Source organism: Aplidium turbinatum, chromosome 3 (assembly GCF_918807975.1).
Source record: "Aplidium turbinatum chromosome 3, kaAplTurb1.1, whole genome shotgun sequence".
NCBI lineage: Eukaryota > Metazoa > Chordata > Ascidiacea > Aplousobranchia > Polyclinidae > Aplidium > Aplidium turbinatum.
In genome coordinates this window covers 40,232,743-40,257,647 of record NC_137474.1, presented here as the reverse complement: position 1 = coordinate 40,257,647, position 24,905 = coordinate 40,232,743, and positions in this window count along the sequence as shown.

Genomic DNA, 24,905 nt, shown 5'->3' with positions numbered 1-24,905 from the left:
TAAGAAAAAAAATTGGCGTCATTTGAACTATTCCTTCAGCTTCCTCACAGCTTCTGAAAATTTCCATTTTGCTGAAAATTTCGCATTTTTGTGAGTGGTTACATGATACATAATTGCGTTAGACATTTTGCCAGCTATAAAACGTCATTGTATTTCTCTTTATAGACCTGCCCTGAGCTGTTGCGTCATTTTTTAATGAAATTGGGTTAATTTGGTAGGAAAAAGTGACGTCCTTTTATTTGAATTTACGTCACTGACGAAGTTTGTAGTTATGTAACCACAAACAAAAATGCGAATTTTTCAGCAAAATGAAAATTTTTAGAAGCTGTGAGGAAGCTGAAGGAATAGTTCAAATGACGCCAATTTTTTTTCTTAGGTTAATTAGATATATCTAAACAATATTGTATCTACCCAAACTAAAAATATTTAAAAAAAAATTGCGTTTTTAACCCCATTTTTCGATTTTTGGGCCCCATGAGGAGGCTGAAGACAATTTTTTACAAATCTCAAATTTTGTCATGAGCGTTTTCTCACTCATTGGCACCATTTCCCCACTACCCCGAGAGAATTAAAAAAAAAAGTTCAAAAACGAGCCACCCTAATCTTCAAGCCGGGTTGATTCTACTGTAGGAGAGCGGAGATGTTTTCCGGGTTTTCAGCAGGGCCGTAGCCAGACCGCAGAGCAAGGAAGGCCAACTTTTTTTAGGGGGGGGCCAAAAAATTGAATCATTATAATTGTAGCTGTTGCTCGAGAATGTTGGGATTTTGCCAGGAGGGCGAACTTTTTTTAGAGCCCCCTGGCCCCTGGCTGGCTACGGGCCTGGTTTTCAGCAACAACAAAACACAGTGCATCCTTTGGAGTCTCATTGTTTACTTTTTAAGTGTCTTACTCATGAGACCATGAGCTAGGACCGCTCAATAGTAGGCTACCTACCGGATTAAATTATACTTCCAACCAGGGCCGTTGAAAAGACAATTTGGGCTCAGTGGTTTTCAATCATTTTGGTGGAACGGAACCCAATGAAACATTCCACAAGCTCGAGAAACTCCTGTTCAATAATAATTTAATTGCCTTATTAAAACATCGTTTGATTAATAAGAACTCCTTGAAGCGAAGAAAACATGTCGACGAAATTTGTCTGGAAAGCAGAAAGTTAAAGGTAATCGCACCACAAGAAAACAACGAAAATTCGGGATCGCAGCGAACGTGTTAAAGTGTAGGCTAGCAAATTCATTAATAGTGGCACACCTAATCAATATTTGATTATATTTAAACAATATACATATAATAATACAATATACTCTCAGATTTAAATGTAAACTTAAACGGATTTGAATGTAAACAGAACCCCTGGACTTACTGGCGGAACCTTAGGCTTCCGCGGAACCCTGGTTGAAAACCACTGAATTCTATGTTTCCATATTTGATGCTGCATCATTGCATCAAACCCTTTTTAAAGACAATAAAAATTTGTGGGAACGAATTGCTGGGAGAGGTTTTTGCAGAGAAGCTTCTTTTGTGCTTGGTGTTTAATTTGGCTTTTCTGAACTTGATTATCAAAATGGTTCATTTTACAAAACTGGTGGCCGTGACAGTCGTCTTTTAAACTTTCAATTTTTAAACAGCCTGGGCTCTAATTATCTTCTTATTTATCTTCTTCTCTCAACTGGAATGCTAATAGAGTTCGATTCTACATATCTTTGTGAAGCTACAATTTCTGCTGCAGTTGCTATAAAGACCAGGGACAGGCTGAGAATTGAAGACTTATAGGTTAGGTTGAGAAATTTCTGGAGTTAACCCAAATTCAAAATGTAATTACTAAGGAGCAGTGTCAATCATCTCACTGATATGTACTGTAATCAATAAATCAACTAAAATCCTTTTAGTGCTACATTTTTTCAAAACTGGGCGGGACACAAAGCACGCAGTGGCGTACGCAGGATTTTCTCAAGGGGGGGGGGGCCATTGAGAGTAGCGTAGCCAGGAATTTTGAAAGGAGGGGCTTTGACGACCGGCGGGCGAAGCCCGACGGCGTTTTCGCTTAAAACGACACCCAGCGGCGGGGGGTCTGGGGGGCCTCCCCCAGAAAATTTTGAAAAATTACTTTGAATTTGGTGCATTCTGAGAGCATTTTCAACAAAAATCTGGGTATGAATATTCCTGTAAAATGGTGCTGTCAGGTGGCATAGCAAAAGGATAAGATCATGTTTTCTTCGGCATTTTTCGGAAATAAAGCTAAGTCTCTATGTTTTCTTGTTGTTAATTCCTGGCTGAGATGTTTGAATGTTTGGTATTGGCAAAACTCGCTCTTTTAATGCAGTTTTGTTTAAAATTTGGCAAGTTTTTTTTAGACTGAAAGCATCATTCCCAAGCATAAAGAGACTGAAAGCATCATTCTCAATATCGTGACGTCACACGCGTGCCAAAGTGGGGTTGTAACCCCCCCCCCCCCCTTGGCTACGCCACTGGCCATTGATATCCCAGACGTCTTCATGATATCCCAGTATGGTTTTAGTTGGGGTGGGGTAGGTGGATTGGGCCATGTATTTCGTATTGGCTTAGTCTATAAAACAACATTGTTACAGTGATTGCTTTGACAGAGCAATGCAAAACATATTAAATGCCTTAATCTACGTCGTTAACTACTAAAACATTTTTAAGGGGGGGGGGGGGGGGGCCCATGGCCCAATGGCCCCCCTGCGTACGCGTACGCCACTGAAAGCACGTAATCATTGGTAAAGGGAGGCGTGATAAGAAAAAAGGCTAAAAATCACTGGATTGAAAAGTTTCTGTCTCTAAGATGCTGTCTTGTGGCAACTTTCTAATATAAAGATATAGATTTTATTTTAATGAACGACCAACACAAAGTCTCGCAACTTTAATGTAGCCAGCACTTGTGTAGTGAATTTGTGAATGAACGTCATTTGCCAAAGACAGCGTTTCCATTCCGTGACTATATAGGCTAATTTTTATGTACTGCTATTGCTTTGATTTGTAGCCTATAACTTACGAGCCTGTGGGTTATCCAACAAAACCAGACAATTATTTCGTGCGAATTCTTTTAAAGGTTTCGCTTGAGTTTTTTGCCAAAATCGAATATCATCAAATCTTCACATTAACTGTACCCAGGCCCGGATTAAGGTCAAATGGGGCCCCTGTGCTAATGAATTTTATAGGGGCCTTTACCAGCTTACGTGGAGCGTAATGAAAGTGAGCTGGTTTCGCTTGCAGAGGAAACCGAGCGTTGCTTAGGTAAGTTAGATAACTTTGAAATAGCGCGTGATCGATGATTAAATAAGCATGTGCAAATTAAGTCAACAATGTTTACGTTACAATGGATGCAAAATCACACACATTAAATCAACGAAACCGTGCAAGGGAAAACATTGTAGCAAGGGAGTACTGTTAGTACTGCACAGTCCATGGGCAGATCTACCGGGTGGGCCTGATTGGTAGGCTACAGACCCACCCAGATTGACAGTGGGCCCACCCACTGCCGGTTTTAGAGTATTTCGGGCCCTGTGCAGAATATGCTTTGCGGGCCCCAATGACAATGATCCAATTCAATAGCGTAGCTAGGTATTTTGAAAGGGGGGTGGTGATTTGACTGTCGGCGGGCGATGCCTGATGGCATGTTTGCCGAAGACGACACCCAGCGGCGGTGGGTGTTGGGGGACCACCCCCAGAAATTTTTGAACAATTACTTTGAATTTGGGGCATTCTGAGAGCATGTTCAACAAAAATTTGGATAAGAATATTACTGTAAAATGGTGCTGTCCGCTGACAACAAAATCGAATTTCAACCTATTTCGTCCCCTGAAAAAATCGAGAGAAATTTTGAAATGTTTGCGGCAACTCCGATCAGCGACTTCGGCTCTGTTGTTTTTTTCTCTCGATCTTTGCAGGGTACGAAATGTTCAGAGGACAAAATAGGTTGCACCTGTTGAGTCTCCATGTTTTCTTGTTGCTAATTCCTTTGTTGAATTTTTCCATTGGAAATGACAAAAATTACTGCATTTTCTGAGTAAATTGTGGGCCCCCTAATTTGCGGGCCCTGTGCGATCGCACGGTTTGCACACCCCAAAGACCGGCACTGGGCCCACCCAATCAGATTCATGAAAAAAAACATATTAATGTTCAACACTAGAACAACCAAGTGGCACTGAATTTTTTGTGGCATCACTATTTCACATCATTTACGAATTTGTCTGTAGTATCGTTCGATAGTTTGTGAAAGCACTGATAATGCAAAGGACAAACGAAAATAGAAGCAAAGCAGCTCCTGCAGCAGAAGCAAACGAAAAAGTTCGTTTTCATGCTTGTGACATTTTGCAAACTGTTTAAAAACAGCGATTTTGCCACCAAGGGCCTGCAGAGCTCAAACACTTTGTGTGACAGACTGTATATCACTGATTGAAACACTGAAAGCTACATATACAGCTTTCCGCGAGGATTCGAAGGGTGACTTTGGTGACGTGCTCAAACTGACAGAAGAACTGATGGTAAAATATGAGATAACTAACTGGGACATGGTTGCTTCTCGTGAACGCAAGCTGCCTTCGAAGACTGACAAGTCTGTTGTCACCACACCACAACGCTGGGAAAAATGTCGGCTGTCAAGAGCCATGAAGATTTAAGGGCGCTGTGGAACTGTATTCTTGACAGACAGATAAAGGAGTTAAACTGCCGCTTTATGGACAACACGTATGGATTGATGAGAGCATCGGCCTCTTTCTCACCTGGATCTTCCACTTTTAGCGAAAAAAAAAAACATTCTAAATGGTCCGCGTGCACTGTATGGCATTGAGATCACAGATGCTGAACATGCTGTATTCATTCAACACATCAGACGGAAATAGATCGGGAAAACTTTCCTACATTAATGGAAGTACCGGACAGCTGCCCTGCTGACATTTTCCCGAACATGAACAGTGTTTTAAGGACCATCCTAACACTTCCTTCCACGTCCTGCAGCGTTGAGAGACTTTTCTCCGCAACAAACAGGATCCAAACGCGCCTGAGATCACCAATGCTGACGCTTTTGGTGACTGGACGCCTTAACAACTTGACACTTTTGTCTTTTGAAAGACAACTTATTGACAGTTCGGAATGTGGTGACATAATCAACTTTTTTAATTCGAAACCTAGGAGACTTCGTCTTGTGTAGAAGCTCCGGTAACACTAAGTTTTTGTATGCTGACCCCAGGGATATCTAAAAAAGGGGATACGAAGGCTTTTATTACGGCTTTTATTACGTCAGAAGGCTTTTAGTACGTCTGACAATAGAAGGGCTTTTGTTTATCGTGAATAATCTGTGCTTATCGTAAAGTGACAATTGGCACCGATAGTAGTTTAATAAATCTTGTTATGATAACTTGCATTGCGCTATTAGCATCAGGCCTGGATATTCACAGCATGCTCATGGTTGCTTGTTAATTCAACTACCCGCGTACAGGTGCTTTACATCTAGCCTCCTGCAAAGGCTTTGTTAAAAAAACAGCTTACTGGTAACTTTTCAACTGTCTTTCCAAACAAGTGTTCTTTAAATATGCTCTACATAACATTTGCTATCTGTCCTCCGTAACTCATTGTACCAGCTGCACTACAAAATTTTCTACGATTTTAAAAAGAACTACATGTTTAAAGCACTACAAACTACCGTCCTGGTAATGTCATGTGAATAAGGCCATCGCTGTGAGCCTTCATATCCTCTTCTCTAGATATCCCTGGCTGGCCCGCCGTGAGATTATTGGTGAAGGCCCACCAATAAATTTTCTAGGCCCACCCATAAATTGCGTTCTGAATCCGCCACTGCTGCACACTACACTGCAAATTGCAATGAAAGGTTATTCTGAATTTCTATTCTAAACTGCTCTTTCATTCACTACTAATTTCCAATAGGATTCAGAAAACTAACATGAAATTCAGTCGAACGACTTTTTTCTGGCTTTCTTTGCTGCAAAGTCTTTGTTGCCAAAGAAAAAATACAAGAACCCTATTTTTATTTCACGTGAAGGGGGAGGTATATTGATAAATGTGTTACTTTTTTTAGACAGAGAGGCCCCACTTTTCTTAATTTTTTTCAGGAAAAATTTGTTATTTTATTTTATTTATTTCATTTTTAGGAAAAGTGGGGCCCTCTGTCTGCGGGGCCCCTGTACTTTAGCACACCCTAGCACAATGGTTAATCCAGGCCTGACTGTACCGCATCTGGTTTCTTATGGTTCCTTATGTAAGCTCAATGTCTTGTCTTTGGGCCGTGCTATATTTATCGATGCATATGCTGTAGAATTTAGATCTTTTCATGCACGTCTTAAACCATTAAGGTTTTGCCACCTTTTCCTTTTGTTGGTTTTGTTACTGTGTATTTTTTTCACAATATCACTTCTTCTGCATACTGACAAAGAAAAATGAATTGAATTAAACTAAACCTTAAACCTATCTCTTCAGTTTTAAACGCAAGGTCTTTCATAGACAATAGACATGCTGCAACCTTATTTATGGAATAAATATTAAACCATCATAAAAAACAAATTAAACTATTAAAACAGTAAAACTTTAAAATGCAAAACACTTTTCTTCAACGTCAGTTATACAAAAATTGTGTATTGATTATAGTTTGCTACAAACACGATTATTTTCCGCTGAACACATATAAAAGAGGCATACAAAATATAAAAAGGTACAAAGTCATTTGAAAAATACATAGCTACATTATAAAACAGAATTTTTCTACCAAAACACCTTACAAATTTTCAACACATAAAAGAAACCAGACTAGCCTACATTGTAATTAATGTAAGGTTTATAATTATGTTGCCAAAGCAATCAAAAACGTAACGACTATTTTTAACCCAAAACTAACATCACGTTTGGAAGGCGAACTTTTTAATGTATTTTCACGGTAAAAAAATTAATGCAAAAGTCGAATGAATGACATCAAAATATATTCATACAAAAAAGCCTAACGATTTCTAACCTAAATAAAAAAATCAAAAACAAAAACAAGTTTTGGCCGAATAAGGAACTCTAGCACTATTTATCCACCAAGTCACGTGATTTGAAAAAACGCAAGCAAAAGATTGGCAAGTTGTTTCAATCAATGTCCAACTAGTTACGGTGGGCACACGCCACTTTGACAATCTCTAAAAATGATTCATTTTTAACTCTAAATTGGAAAGTAGATGAATTATGACTGAAACAAATGTCTCGCCGCTCCGCTGCTCTACGAAAAAAGTAACGTTGCTACTGCAGCCGCTACTCTAACAAAAATACAGTTCCGTTATCGTTACTGAAGTAGTGCGCTAACAGCGGCGCTATAAAAAGTAGCGCGCTACTGCCTACTACGACCGGTTGATTCACCTATTTAATTCGCACACATGTGTATCCAACCACAAGCGTAATCGACGTTTTTCCTCTTGGATTAGCTTCTGTTCCTTCGGAATAAACTGTTACATTTGCCACCAGTGCCACCAGCTCAACGTTGTTGCCGTTAGTTTGATAAACGTTTGTTTCGCCTTTAAGAAGCAAACACCCTGAATTGCAAACTGGTGCTGCCTGTTTTGATGGACCTAGAACAAAACTGAAAAGAGACGGTATGTTAAGACGGTTGTTGAAAAAACACCGGTTAATTTTATTCAAAAAAAGAAAGTTGAAAAATAGGCCTACTGTAGTTGCTGAAAGAAAGGGAGCCGAGAATAAGGCTGGCTCCTTTCTTCTTGTTTGTGTCGAGCATTTAGCATAATGACAAACGTAGCCTATCTTCTCATCTCAAGAAGCTCAGTATAGCCTAACTGAGTTTGGGACCATATTTACCATACCAATACAATGTCGTGTGAGCACCATCTCACCAGAAAGTTTGCAGACAATTTTCATAAAAGTCTGCCAACCATAAACTGTTTTGTTTCAATGCTCATTCTTTCATTTGTTTTAGCTTCATATGGTATTTATGTTATCCTTTATGCATGGGTTGTGCACTTGGAGCAGAAACACCCGACTTTATCTCCACAATTGTTTAGAAGTCAAGACACCTTTGATTCAATAACAATATAAAGAACTATCATGTTTGAATAAATCGAAAAGCGTTTCTACTACTAACTCGTCAAAGTTTTGTTGGCTCAACAGCATTGCTTTGCATTGTGCGTTCACCACGATAAAATGATAGACGCGCATTATGCAAAGTTTTTACTGTATTTCAGCCTTTTTGATAATAATCTGCACCGGCGACCCGACTTGGCATGGAAATGAAGTCAGAAGAAAAAGAATGAATCGTACATACATTTGTATTTTGAATTGTTTTAACAAAACGCAGAATTACGAGATGTAAAATTTCTTTGAACTGTGGACCTATGGCGTATACCAGCACCATCTGCCGCCTTTGATTATTTTTTATTGATCAAAATTTTCCACAATACACAAAACGACCAGTTTTACAAAGTAAATTTGGAGACATGACTGTAATGGAAAGCACGCCACCAAAGTAAGTCTTACTTATTGCATATCGATAATAATACATGCAATCGCAATTCATTTCCATGTAGGCTACATACATAAAGCATGTAGCCTAATTGCAATTCATGAATTTATAATTACTTTGAAAAACAGTGTTAGCTCTTATAAACAACCTAAGGATCAAGTCAGAGAGCGAAATGGTTGGAACGCCAGGATAATCTATTCAAAAAAGCCCAAAATGTCGAAACTAAACTCATATTCAGCAAACGTTTTGAGTCCGTTATTTTTTGAATAAATTCATAGAGCTTTTTCAGAAGTAGTGTTAATGGAAAATTATGATCATTAGACAAGATCAACAAATACTCACTTTTTAGATTCATTGGATCGGTATTCGCAAACTCTGTACGGAGTGGTACTGCTGATATGGAAAGGGAGGTTTTTCGACCTATGGAAAGGGAGGTTTTCCGGGCCATGAACAGCCCACGAAGACTTACACTTGTGAGCCAAATTATCGGCATGCAGATCGACCAAAGTCTCATTGAACGTGCTTTGATCACATGTTTGATGTACCGTTTGTCGTTTCACGCGGTCAGTTGCTCTGTGAAAACGAGATTTATTAAAAAAATGAATTGAAAAAAACACAGAAATAAAGAGATATAAATGACTAAAGACTAAACACATGAAACGATACAAACTAGAATATGAGATAATCTTAATTTTGATGAACATTAACGATAGTTCGTTACCATAAACGTTAAGCAAAATTTACTTTTGTATCTTCCCGTGTAGACTTGCAGCTTCGGAATGGAGAAGACATACCAGCACAGCAAAGATAACAACGGAATAAACGCGATACATTTTTTTAATTCTGTATTCTTACTTCTTGTTACCAGGTTGTTGATGAATGATTGTGATATCAAGCTGTAGCGACCTTAAATAGGCTACTCAAAACTAAAAAAATTCCAATTCAAAAACATATTTTAGAAAAGGATATCCTATGTGAAAAATACACATTAGTAATATTGTTTGTATAGTTATTTAAAGTAAAGTTTTTCTTAAGAATTGAACTCGCACCAAAATAGATCACTTTCTGGTTTCACATGATTCACAATGGTTCTAAGGTGCAATACTTATGACTACCTGCACGATTATGAAGTTAACCAAAACAAATTTCACAAGACTTACCTGCAAATCGTCACAAGAAACTGAAAAGATCGTCGATGTGATTATATCAAGAAATTGTCGCGGAACTTTGTTTCGGTTATCTCTATAATTGTACAGGTGCTCAATTCATTTCTATGCTTAATTTTACGTACAAAACCTGACTAACAAAAATGTAGTCAGTTGCAAAAAAAAAAACTTTTTATAGATTGCGATTAGTAAGATTAGTAGCTCAGTAGAACTTAGCATACTTGTTGTTTGGAAATAACGAATACTGTATGAACTTTCCGAAGTGGTCGGTATTTCTCATGTTTTCGAAACAGAAATTCATCTGATTGTGACATCACGAGCACGGCTTGACTGAATTCATGTTCAGCAGTTGGTATTGAAGTTTTTTTTTATTGTTGTGCATTCTGAAGCTGAAATTTGTTTTCTGAAATGAAATCGAATAAAACTGACCAGCTCAAAAATATAAAAAGACCATAGAATTTTGTAGTTGTGACAACGCTGAAGAAGAGGGAAGGAACTAAGACCGACACTTGTGTCAGTAGTACTGACAGGAGGGTAGGGCAGGGGATACTTTTAAACGCGGGCCTGGAATGATTTTAGGGGTCCATAACGTTTCTAAGGAGCCTTGAATTTAAAGAAATCCCTGCGTAGTGCGTATGGGTTGATATAGTGCGCTTTTCTGAGAAGTGTCGTGATTTGGGGCCCGAGAATAACTTTGGTACAGAGTCCAAATTATCCTCCAATGGCAAAATTTTTGTTGTGTAGGTTGTTACTTCGGCGATTCATTTTTTGGTTTCCATTTAGATGTTTATTCTTCATTTCCTTTATGATTCCCCCCCCCCCCCCCCATGAAAATCGACAGTTTCATAAAAACAGGTTGTATTTGTTATCATAGGCCTTACAAAATTTTTGTCATTTTTTCGATAGAAACCAGGAAATTAAATTTTCTTAGTTGAATATACCCCAGCAGCTGGTCTCATCAGCTAGAAGTTTAAAGCATCACCAGAAGTTGTTGTGACCAAAAAGGCTTTCTATTCCTCACAGAAAATAGAAAAATGTGTAATTTTTAAAACAGGTTATATTTGAGCTTGTTTCATTTTTGCAACTTTTACTTGTTAAATAACATTTGATTTCGGTTTCGCGTTTTGTTGATTTTTTTGTACGTTTTGTTACTTTTTACGTTTTTGACGTTACGTTGTTACTTTCTACGTTTTTGACGTTACTTTGTTTCTTTTCACGTTTTTTGACGTTAATTTATTTCTTTTCACTTTTTTGACATTGGTTTCTGATAAAAGATAATGATTTCTTGTCAATTAATCTGCAAGAGAACGTCGGTATAAAACAGGGAATTAGTTGAATAGTCAGTAAGGAGGGGGGTTCGATTTATTATACCAGAAACATGTTTGAAACAATTTTTAATAACTAAAAGAACTAAGCAAAAGCTAGTTAACATGAAACCACCACAAGTATCTATTAATAAGTTGCACATCTGACTAATGGCTAGCCTATATATAAAAAGTTTTTTTTTTCGCAACTGACTACATTTTTGTTAGTCAAGTTTTATACGTGAGTTGAAGCATAATTTTTCTTTTCTTAGAGCATCTGTACAATTATAGAGATAATCAAAACAAACTTTCACGAAATTTTCTTGATATAACCATACCGACAATCCTTTCAGTTTCTTGTGACGATTTGCAGGTACGACTTGTGAAATTTGTTTTGGTTAACTTCTTAATCGTGCAGGTAGTCATAAGTATTGCACCTTAGAACCATTGTGAATCATGTGAAACCAGAAAGTGATCTATTTTGGTGAGAGTTCAATCCTTAAAAAAATGTTTATACTTTAAATAACTATACAAACAATATTAATAACGCAAAGGCTGTATTTTTCAAATGGGATATCCTTTTTTATTTTTTAGTATTTAAGTCACTTCAGCTTGATATCACAATCATTTGACAACAACCTGATAACAAGAAGTAATAGTATTAAAAGATATATCTCATTTATTCCGTTGTTATCTTTGCTGTGCTGATATGTCTTTCTTATCACAAAGCTGCAAGTCTACAGTGGTTGAAGAAAATACAGAATTAATTTTTACGAAGGGTTTTTGGTGACCAATGACCATTAATTCTCGGCACAATTAAAATTAACTCATATTCTGGTTTATGTCGTTTTATGTGTTTAGTCATTTAAATCTCTTTACTTTTGTACTTTTTCAATTCATTTTTTTAATAAATCTCGTTTCCCCACAGGCCAATTGACCGTGTGAAACGACAAACGTCATACCAACCATGTGATCGAGGTGCGTTCGATAAGCCTTTGCTGTAGAGGAGCATGACAATGATTTGATTGACGTCTAGCAGAGCTGACAGGGATCCAAGGAGTGCTTTTGGACCAGGGCACGGGAAATTTTTTTTACATGTAGTGAGTTTTTCTTAGATGTGTCTTGACTTGATACATGAGGATCTCATTGGCACCGGGCCCAAAATAACCTCTCAACGGCCCTGCTGACGTCGATCTCTGGCCGAATAATCTTTTTTTCAATATCAAAAGTAAGCTACTACTCAGTACAGTGTACGCAATGCATCTAAAACATGTTTTTGAGAAATTACTACTGAAAATGCCATGCAATATACTTCAACAAATCCAATGTCAGGTACTGAGGTGTGCTTCCTAAAACTGTTGCGACCGTGCCAAAATCCTTGTTGTAGTAAAATTATTTCTCTCTCGAGCACGTTTTAACTTTTAATTATAGCTAAAGTTGGATTAAAAAATACTAAAAACTATTCACGTCTCTCCTCCTACTTACATTTCCAATAAGTGACGATTCATCACTGATGAAGTAGGCCATTTGCTACAGATGAAAATCATAGAAGATGTTACATGTAAATAGCTAGTAGCATTGACAAGAGTGGTCCAGCCTCCAGGGTAGCCTATGTCTTTGTGTTTGGACACAGGCTAAATTTCAAAGACACAAGACATTTTTAAAGATAACTAAAGATAACATCACAATGGCGCATTTATGGAGTTAAATTCTTTTTTTTAAATAGTTATTTTGCATCCATCCCAGCGTGTTTGTTGAGGACAAGACTTATTCACTCTTTTTTCCTTATCCTTAGTTTCCGTTGTTTAAACTTGTTGCAATTGCAAGTTTTGGGGCCGGCTGTTTTTATTTGTACCAGACTCAGATTATCCTCAGAAAGAAACTCTTCAGACAGCACCTTTCTATTGTAATCACGTTATTGATTCTTTCACGTCTTAGAATCTTTGACAAAACATATCATGTGGCTCATATTTTTAATTTTATTTTAAACTAATAAAATCTTTTTACAAACTTGAGCAGTTCATGCCTAAAGTTTAAAATTTTTAGAGATATTGAGTATTAAAGTGTTGTTTTTTAGGGTATACATCATCTTTCGATATTTGAGTTTGCAATTCGAGAAAATTTTACTAGTCATAGGTCAAAGTTTCGTTAAAGCAACTCAAAAAAATTAGATATTTTCACGATTCATAAATCGTTAATGAAAATAAAATCTCAATAAATATGCGTGTCTAACATAGAAACCCATGGATGTAGGATGAAAGACATGGCTGTTAAATCTGAAAGGGTTTAGTATGTTTATAGCAAGAGAAGGTTATTGATTGTTTTTTGACATCATGGTCTTTTGCATTGTCATGGTAATGACTCTTAAAAGATTGTGAAGTTGAAGTTGAATGCTTCTGCTCCAAATTTAAAGCCTATGTATAAAGCATAACATAAGTGCCATAATAAGCTAAAATACTTGGAGAGTTGATTTGTGGGGGTGGGACAGAACTTAAATACTCTACCTTGATTAACCAAAATTCAGTTCTTTTTTTCTTCTTTCTATCTATAAATAACTCACCACACTTAGGTTTACTTTACCCTGACGACAAGATCCTGAAGAAAATCAGACAAAAATAACTGCAGCTTCAAGCCATGAAAAACCTCATCGTAAGGTTAAATTAAATGGAAGCATGAGCATTAAAATGAAACAGTGGTTGGCAGACTTTTATGCAAATGACTACATTGTCCGCAGTTTATAAGGTGAGATGGTGCTCACACGACATTGTCAACATGACCCCAAACTCAGTTAGGCTACTGAGCTTCAGGAGATGAGAAGATGCGTTTCTCATTAGACTGATGGTTCGATATAAAAAAGAAGAAAGAGTCCAGTTTCTTTTTCTCAGTTGTCTTTTCTTCAGCAACTCCTTTCCAATTTCTTTCAGTTTGGGTAGTGGCTAGTATTTTTTTTCAACAGCCGACAACGTATCGTTTCTTTTCGGTCTTTTTGATGATATTGGAAGACCATTAACACAAGTTTACAATTCAGACTCTTTGTTTTTTGATAAAGATGATATAACAACCCTTTATCAATCGCACCTCAACAAAGGAGCTTTCATGCAGCCACTGGAGGAAAGAGTGAGAATTTGGACCAAAGGCAATGAAAGCCATCTGCCTGGAGAAAAGTTTATTAAACTTATTGTGGATGTTCAACTGTTGATTGAAACATTGCTGTTCTTTTGTTTGTATTTTTCTAAACCAACCGACTTGGATAATAAACTGCGCTAGAGTAATTTTTATTATTATTTAAGTTAGAAATCGTTAGGCTATTTTGCATGAATATTGTCCTGGTATTTTAACCGACCTCTGCATTTTTTGTCAAGGAAATGCTTTAAAAAGTTCATCTTCCGAACGTGATGTTAGTTTTGGGTTAAAAATAGTCATTACGTTTTCGTTTGCTTTGGCAACATGAACCTGACTAAGAGTTGCTGCTTAATTAAACTAGATTACTCACAATGTAGGCTATTCTCGTTTTTTTTTTTATGTGTTGAACACTTGTACAAAATTGTCAGTTGTAGCCTAATAGCTAATATGATTTTGTACTCTTTGTATTTTTATGCCTCTTTTACATGTGTAAACAAAAAACAATTCATTTGTAGCATTGATTATTATCATTGCACAGTTTTTGTTCAAGTATTAAAGCTTTGCAGTTTTCAAAATCTTTTTATAAATTTCCAACATTTAACCAAAATTTGAAAAAAATAAATTGCGTTTCAATCTAAGGAGATAATTTGACGGATATTAAAAACAAGACATTGAATCGAAAATATACTACACCAGATGTTGCCTGAGTTGAAATTTTATAATATTTAAGTTTGATAAACGGTTTAATTGAAAAAAATTAATCAATTTTCAGGAAGTAATCGCCTTTTTGGTTGGATCGTCTGCACTGGCTGGTACGTTTTCACGCAATTACAGCAAAATCAATGTTATGTGATTGAACCAAGATGGTGCGACGTGCTAAGTTTTAAACCAATTCTGGTCTCAAGCACGTCATGATGTTCATGTTTTGTCGCTTCTATATTTTCTGTACCTCTGTTATGTTTTGCATATATTGTTTTTGTGTAATGATTGTCAGAAATAAAAATAAACTAAACTGAACTGAACTCGGAAAACCCCTTTAGAAAAACGACTTTTACTTGTAAATCATTACTGTTGACCAACAGCCAAAACTTTTTCCAAACTTCGGTTTGCGCGTTTACTAAAATGATGTCTATATTTAGGAACAAGAAGTCACCATAGAAATTACTTTAGTAACACAAACTTTCCAATTGACAGTTAATTGAACATTCCTGAAAGTACATGCCTCTCGTCCGGATAGCGGATCTAAATTTTTTTTTAGAGGGCTATCTGAGTCCAAGCGAAGTCAAAATTTCAAACTTTTATTGTTTGAAACTTTTATTTTAAGGTCAAATTAAAAATTCAAAACCATTTCTTTTAACGACAACTGAAGCAGGGCTAGACTACCGGTATTTCAACGATCCATTTTTTACGACTTTATTGAGTACCCTTCGTTGCTCGGAATACAGCAGATGGAAACAGTTTGAATAAAGGACATTTTTTATATTGCTCTGGCTTGCCAACGTTGTATAGCTTATTGAGGATTGCTTTTATAACTAAAATTACATTTTTCTCAGTTTTTAAAAGTGTGTGATTAAAGGTCTTTTCTCTCCTGATCCGCCGTACTGCCTTTGTGAGTAGAGTTAATACGTAGTTGATTCAAAGTGATTGAGCAAGCGAGCGAAGCAAACTACTGTAGAAAATTTTACTAAAACGGAAATAAATTCTGTGCTGTTCTCGATTTTTGAAGGAAAGTGGCTAAGTGCCCTCCTGGAAAAACCACTGAATGTTCAGGGCACAGTGACGACATGGTATTTCTCCTTCCCCATTGATTGGTTAAATATTTACGATCGCAGTAATTTACAACCACTTTCTTTTGTTCTTATAAAAGGATTGTTCGTTGAATTATCACCAATTGAAATTTATGTCTGCACCTAATTACTTTTCGCGAGGATTTACGGTTGGCATTGCGTCACCTGCTTGACTTTATTAAGGTTTTGTAGACACTTAGCTTTGGATTTGATGTGGTATGAAATGGACGCTATGAATGATAGTTTTTCACTGGCTCTCAGCTATTAGCTGCTTACACACCAATCAGTACTGTCACATAAACTTCATTTTGATTGTCACGTAAGCGAATGAGGTAAATATTTGAAGGTAGGTTTTCTTCTTTCTTTTTGATTGATCAGCGCCAAGTGAAAAATGCTTTGTGCTTTTTGAATTACGAGCGCAAGTTCCCAAAGTCAACATCGGTTTAACCCGGCGTTAAAGGGCAAATATGTTAGGCTGTTGTATCCGAACCAAATTGTTGTAAATGCTATAAATTTTAACACGTTTCATAACCACAGGGAAAGGCGACTGTAGCCTGCATACAATCCCATAGTCCAGATGTACTTATTGTAAGGAAACTTTGCAGCTAGGACAAATTTTGTGAGATAAGTAGCCTATATTATTGAGCGATATGACAGGTGCATACAAGAACTTCTCAGTAGCAATTAAGAGGTATTCGTGCAAACATTGATGAAGACATTCTCTCACCGCCTCGTAAACATAGGTCTCCGGCTTTATTAGACCAATATGTGGCTTTAACCCTTTAAAGGACCAGTGGCACATGTATATGTAGCCTAACTCAGGTTAGACTTGCTCAATATTAAATACTTTCAATTTTTTTTATCCTCTTGCTTTGATTGATATGATTTTGACTATGAGAAATCTGAAAATTGCAACCATTTTGCTCTCAGATGATGGGTACCCTGTCTCAAAAGCCCTAAACATTTCTTGTCTATTCTTTTGCCAAAATTTCTGTTTTTGACACGTTAAGCCATGACTATGGCGGTGGAATTTTATATTCAATAGAAATATAAAATTAATTCCCTCCACACTTCCATGATTTTTGGAAGTGATGAGGGAATTAAGGGGCAGCATTTTTTGCCACTAGTGATGAAAAGGCATCTTTCCTATTTCGAGCAACCTATACACATGTTTTGAAAGTATTCAATGGGTCTAGTCTAACAGAAAATATCTAACAACCTGAAATAAACCTCAGGTCTTTTTCTGTTATAGTAGTAGGCTACTGAGTGTAACTGAGTAGCAGGGGCGCCGGAACGATTTTTGACTGGGGTGGCAGGATTCTGATAAAGGGTGCTTTTGCTTACTGAAAGGCCAATTTTTTAAAGTTTTAAGATAAGATGCAGCGATAATGCTCATCCATCAGCTCATTATTGAGTAATGACAGCCTGCAAGTGTCCGGTATACAAAGAAGAGCATCATGCTATGTTATAATGATGTAACCTACTGTATTGCAGAATTTTGTGCCGTGAATATTATTTTGAGGCAAAAATGAAAGATTATAATTAGGCTAAAAGCGAATAGCAGTAATTGTTATATTGCAAAATGTAAAGTAGCTTACATGACCTTAAAGGGGCATCATTGCCCCCCTGCCCCTCCGCTTCCGGGGCCCCTGCTGAGTAGTACTGAGTGTAACCAGTGTACTCTTTTAAAGTAGCCTACACTAGTGAGCTATCAGAAGGGCATTAGACTAAATTGTTTTCTGTTGAATATATGATTTTAATTATTTATTTGCGTCAGACAAAGCTGTCCATATCCAAAACAAAACAACGAAATAATACACAAACTGCAAATGCACAAAGGTCACAGAGAGCCACTGTGGATGTCGTCGGTTTAAAAGCTCACTAAATATCTACTGTTACAAATTTACATACAATGAACGTTGGAAGAATTGAAAGTATTCAGAACGATAAAAACAATCAGATGACATCAGGTCTGATATAAAGCGATTTGAGGAGTGCATGCAACGGTTGATAAACGAAAACATGTTTTCCTCAATAAAGCATCAAACTTTGTTATTTTATTATTCATTACGTGATATTCACGGGCACTGACATAACGAGGCAAATTGTGCAATATTCTGAAAGAATCATTGTAAGCAACACGTAATCGCTTTATACTGGAAGATCTAAACTATATAGAGATGTATCTCCCTAAAAAGGATAATGATGTTTTATCTTAAACCATAAAGATTGAAAGTATATTGTTTGTCGGTAAATTGACTTATAAGCTACTACTGTTACGCGGATGGACACTGGGCAGTTTATAAAAGCCATTGCTCTTAAGATAATTTCAACCTTATAAATTGTAAGTTGCAAACTAAATGTCGGAAAAACTGGACAGGGAATGAAAAAGGTTTGAAAGTAGGGGCTATCAGGGTCGTTAAGAGGATAATTTGGGCCCTGTACCAAATGAGATACTCGGACTCCAAATACCAACTAAGACACTTTAAAAAAATGCTCTGTATCCAAAGATACGCGGTGGTTTCTTGAAGATCTTGGCCTCCTGAAAAGTTTAGGGCCCCCTAAAATAATCCCAGCCCGTATTCAAAAGTACCCCCTGTCACCGGTAACCATGGGTTCGATACTCTGTCGGGTCATACCAAAGACTTTTTTTAAATGGTATTGAATCTACAGTAATTCCTGCTTGGCACTGAGCAATGGAATGGATTTGAGTAATAATGTACTCAGTTGCGCCTTTATACGGCTGCATTGACACTGTCTGCTTTGAAAATGCTGAGAAGCAACGCATCCTGCGATGGATAAAGCGCTATATAAAAATTTATATACTATATACAAGCATTATTATCTACTAGGGCCCATTATACTTCATTCCAGAATCTTTAGTAGGTTTGTCATTAATTTAGATTAATAATTTGGCTGTTCGAAATAACTTTAGCGGTTGAGAATAAACGAAATGAATGTAGTATGGTATAGGTATGATCAGTGGCGTTGACAGGAGTGTCCAGGAGGTACTTTTAGAACCGAACCCGGAATAATGTTAGGGCCCGTAACTTTTCCAAAGGGCCCAGAAACTTAAAAAAAACGCTGAGTATTTTTTTGGAGATATTGCACTTTTCTTAAAATTGTCTTGATTTTTGACCTGAGGATCTCATGTGTATCGGGTCCGAATTGTCCTCTCAATGTCTGCCCCGTTAACTCAGTGGTTACGCGCCCGGCTCAAAATCACGCGGCGCTGGTTTAACTCTCGGGGTATGCGCTTGAGTAACGCATTTCAGGACTGCTCTCTATTCAACGGCACTTAGTGAATGGAATAATTCCCCGGCAACAACCCTTCAACAGTCGGAAAACTTCACTCTGCCAATCTCGGTAACCGGCCCTGCGTCAAGAGCCTCTACACTACAAGTATGCGAAACTACCAGGAATAACCTATCAAGGCTTTGTCAGTCCGAGGATAAAGATTCTAAACTAACCAACCAATGTCTCTGGGTATGATGGATATGATGATGGTTTCATACTCAGTTACTTCAAGCGGTGTTCATCAACAACCGGCTTTAACGAGAGTCGAACCAGGATTGCATGACTGGGAAGCCAACGCCTTATATCTTCATTGAGAAAAGTATTTCGAAACGAAACATAAACACAATATAAAATTTCCTCTCGAAAATATTTTCTTTGAAATCTAAAAATATGTTTGTTTCGAACAGCCCAGTTGCCTACTCTTGGCTATGCAACGTAATCGATCAATGTTGCCTGAATGAAGAAAAAAAGAAAAAAAAAAACTTGTTGCCTTGATGCCAGTCATTGCTAGAGGAAGATTTTCAAAGTGGGTGGGCCAAATCCAAATACAAATCAAATATAATCCAACTTGAGCTACATTGAATATAATGCAACATATTTAGACTTGAGGTAGCTTGCAGCCTTGCATACTGTAGATTGTAGAAGCAAATTTGAGCAACCACTTTACCACACAGATAGATTTCTGAGTTTAAAATGTTTGAAGTCCACAGCACCCTTGTAATAAACACCTGCAGTCGCTTCTTTACTTAGTGGCGATATTTTTTCGTCTGTTTATTTGAAACTACACGATAAACTTTTTAAGATTATAATGCGGCGATCATTGACAGTAATCCAATAAAGTCTTTTTATAGCCCACCTGAGTGAGGTCAATGTCATTATCAAGTTTTCGTAAATGTGCAAGAGCATCTTGTGGTTCAAGAAATATAGCGCAGCCTACTTGTGTTAACCTGTTTGTTACAATAATTCTTGGCCTGTTTGAGGTATGAAAAAATGATTTGACATTAGCCTACTATTAGACTAGTGGTTCCCAACCTTTTTTATCCAGTGGACCCTTTTTGTCGATATTCAAATTTAAATTCCCTCCCTATAAATTTAGTTTGTTAAAAACTTGTTTACATTAATATTGTAATCTAAGTCTTGAAAAATAAACTAAACTTTCACTAGTAATAAGCTGTTTAGCCTGTAGGTCTAATATTCCTTTTCATACGGCACTAAAATAATTTAATTAATGAACAACGTTGCTAAAAGGTATTTTATTCAAAGAATACATTTAAAAGTGATGAGTCACTGCATTTAATAGTCTGTGTGAAGCTTATGATTTTTCGTTTCGATAACTCATGAATGCTGGAAGAGTATTGGAAAGAGCACAACGAATATTTTCTCCACGTCTAATCTGTTTCTATGTTTTGTTTTTATTTGCAAGAGTTGAAAAACCTGATTCGCATAGATAAGTGGAAGCAAATGGAAGGATACTTCTCTGCCACTTTGGAATAGGAATTACACATTAATGGCCCAAATCCAGTAATTGATTTTTCTCTGAATAAGTCTCTTGCAAGAATCCGTTTGAGTTCTGAAAATTCATCCTGCAATTTATCAGGAAGTTTTTCCATCAACAATGGGAATGAGTTTCGCATTAAATCAAGATCATCATCATAAATTTCAGGAAATTATCGAATGAATTCCAGTTCCAATGCTGCTGTGAGATGTTGCAACATCAATTCTTTTCCAACTCTGGAAGAACTTGTTATTTTCCGTCAACAACCAGCACCGATGATAATTCATTAAACATAGTAACATGTTCAATTGTTCATTCTATCTCAATTATCAAGCTTGCTGGTGAAAGCTTCCAAAGCATCTTTAAATAATGCTGAGCGGTACTGGCATCTGCTCTTGGAAGGGCCACTCAAGCCAGGGTGGTCGAAAGGTAGAGGCCAGACAAAACGTAGTCCTCCCGCGACCAGGACAGCAGAGCCTTCTATAGTACCTTAAGACAACCTCCTAATGACAGTGACATAAATCAATTACTCTCTTCCAACAGGTCGGCAGCCGTGGCCGAGTGGTTAGCGCGTTGGGCTCGCAGTCGAGAGCCTGCATGTTCGACTCCAGCCACCCGCACTTGCTGTTGTTTCTCTGGGCAAGAAACTTAACGATAATTGTCTCTACCTAGTGATCGATTTCGAGTAATGGGTAGTACTAAATTTAAGTCATAAGTAGAGTAGACAACCGGAAACAGACATTGCAGTCGGCTGCAGCGTGGGTCAGGTGTATGTCGGAAGGCGTACACCGATGCATAGCGCTCAAGTCCGCTTTCCCGCAATGCAGGATAAAGATAAACAAACAAACAAACCTGCCTTGAGCCAGAAGGAAGTAGTAACCTACAGTTTGTAAATTCACATGGTATCAATATGTCAATGACTCATGGATACTAATAACCCATGTTGATGCGCAATCTGCTTTGAACGGAGATGGCGATTGAATAAACACCATATAGCCTATTGGTGTTTTTCCCTTGCATTTTCAGATTTACTTTATTCAATGGACTAAACATACGGTATGAACCAAATAAGCAAGAAATTTAATCCATCTGTCATCATTCAGCAATGAAACAAATTCCAATTTTATTTAAAGGTCAAAAAATAATTTAAACTCGTCTCTGAGCTCAAACACTCGCTTGGTTACGTTTCCTCTTGAAAGCAATCGAGTATTTAAATGAAAAACAAGTAGGCCTACGACCTACGTGATGGTCTGCATCCATGTCAGTGCACTGCACAGTGGCTTATATAATCTGGAGTTAATCTAATAATAATTTCCTCCTTAACGCTTTAGTCTTGGCCAACTTTCAAGGCTTAAAAAGGTTTACAATCCTATAGCCAAATTCCCCCCTGAAAATTGTAAAATTCCCCCCTAGTGGGGAATTCCCCCCGGTTGGGAGCCACTGTATTAGACGGTGGAATAATGGTCATATGTAGGCCTTAACCCACAGTGTTGTGATGTCATACAATTAGGAGAAAAAAAATTTGCTTGGATTAGACTGGAAATGTTTTTTTTGTGTATTGAAGATGGCATAGGTAAATTTTTTAAAAGTTTCAGCTAACTTTGTAGTGTATTGATATCTGTATCTCCCTGTAACCTAGCTTTATAGTTTCATCCAATGCAAACAAAGTATCTTTATCCTCTTCCTCGCTGTAGCCAAAAATCTTCTTCAAGATGAAGAAGATAGTCTACATAGAAATGTCGATCAAATCTTTTTCTTAGCCTGTTTACATTCTTGTCAATTATTTCAACACCGTCACCTGCATAGCCGAGTCTTGAATCTCCTAGTTCGACGTTCAAATGTGCACCGGTGCACCGCTTAGCAGGGTACGTCTGTGTTTTTGGTAAGACGCTTAAAGGCATGCCTGAAGGTAGACACGAAGATTGGGTTCCTTGTTTTCCTGTCCACTTAAAATAAAACTAAATCTTCAACTTCTAGGCACAAGTCTGGATACGAGGAAATATTTTTCAGCACGTTTTATTTCTTTAAAATAGTTCAGGTGTCATCTTTTTGCTTCAAATCAATTATGGTAGCTTATCTGCAAAAGCAGTTGCGTAAGCAGTAAATTTTCATGAAGAGTTTCAAAAAAAATTTAAGTTAAGTATTAAAAAAAATACTAAGTAACTACATAATAATTGATTTTCATCCAAGGTATTGCTCTGAAGAAAAACGCGTGTTTCGTGTTCACCCTGAATTAGAGTAGCTCATTATGACGAAACAGCCGCCAAAGGAAAAAAAGAGATTCGCATAGAAATTTGATATTGCTTGTTGCTTCCATTTACAACATTTAGTCCATTTCATTGTCTTTGGCTAAACTGCAGTGAGGGAGGTTATAGGTAAATACGTAGCCAGCATTGTAGGCTATTGAAAGTTTATTGATTATTCAATAACCACCATCATCGTAAGAAAATTTGTACAGTAGTAGCCGTTTCGTTTTAGTGAAGGTGCTTGAAAGGCTAACTGCATTTGGCACTGCTAAGCCAGCTAGGATGGATTAAAACATGATGTTAAAAATATAATTTAGAAATGCCAAACTAAAGCAACAGTTTAGTCAGTGTACTACATTGTAAACTTTGCAGCCTACTTTTGCATCACATGCAGTACAGTATACTGTACACTACTTTGTCTAGCTATGTTATTATTTACAGTCTGCTCTACATCTACACCATGGCAACATATGCCTAAGCCAACTTGTGAAGGCATTGCAAGAACGTGTTTACTGTTTAGGTTAATTTGCGGTGCAGACGTTGAACAATGCAGATAAATTGCAGCAGGAATACGTTGTACAGTAACAGCGCCAGTCTCTATTACCCACAGCGCTTTAGTAGCAGACTAGCAGTAGAATAGGCTACCCTACTGTATTCGTATCGCTTTGTAGGCTGGTGGTGAGCAGGGAGAAGTCAATCGAGGACAGGAAATTCACCTCTGAAGAGTCTGAAGTGCTTTACTTGATAAAGTTGATAGCTGCCTAGAACCGAACATGCCGCTATTCTCTGTTGGAAGGGGCGAATGGAATTCTTTTCATATTGATTTCTATTTCGTTAGGAATGTTTGCTTGTAGACTGTGGATCAGCTTTGCAGAAATCGTGTGAAAGAATTTCTGTATTTTCAATGAAGGTTTGTTGAGTGGAAATATTGAGAGTCTTTTGTTAGCAATTAGCATTGTAGCCTATAACTAAGACAGCTTGAAAGAAATATTCATATTTCCGTAGCCTTTGTAGCAAATCTTATCAAAATCTATCCTTCAGCAGCAAATCTTACAAATTGTAGGCGAGTAAGAAGACTGATTTGTACTGTAGCCTACCGCACTACAGGCTTTCCAAAAACTTTTATGCATACCAGCTGCAGCCGTCAACTTTTGAATAGAGATCGCGCACACACATTCATTTTCGTGCACATCGCAGGCAACAGTAAACTACTTTCAACGTTACGACCTACTTTACACAATGCTATACATTCTACAATATGTCCTGGCATCGGCCTGCGTAAGCTTACGTTTTAACTCAAATGGTCAAGTGTAATAGCGTTTAGTTTTTACAACTAGGGTACTGTTGGTTTAACAATACTGTCTGCTGTGGTAATTGAATAACCAACAGAATCTTGTCTTTTTAAAAAGTAATCTCGAAAGGATTTATTGCTTTTTAGATATACCGTACTGCGTGCAGCGTGGGCTGTTTAATGTAGCCTAGCCTACTGTGCAGCATTGGTTGCAGTTTTACATCAAAGTAGTATTTAGAAGAGGTGATTTTGCAAGTGCAGTATTTTTCAATCAATCAAGTTGATTTCAATTCTTTAACAATTGAACTTTCACTGTGAACCTGTAAGCAGTTAAAATTTTGAGTTAATGAAGCGCCATTGCCTTCTGGTATTATGGTTTTGTATAGGCCTATTCGAAGGTTTCAGAACGTGTTTTTACTGTTCTGAATAGAAAACTTTGTAATCATTTCACGTTCATGACTGCTCTACACGAGATCAATATGCTCTCGAAATTTGTAAAGAATGAAATGACGTGATCAAGTCACTTTTGGTTGTCAATGGGACATGGATAGACGCTGTTAACAAATTTTAAGTACAAATGAAAAGACGGTCTCTTTTGTGACGATATCTACATTGATGCTGCTTCAAAGGCATAGCCGTAGGCGAGTAAATTTTTTTTTGGAAGGGGGCAAACAAAATTTGCCCAAATTTTGTCTTTGCAAATATACTTTTAAAAACGC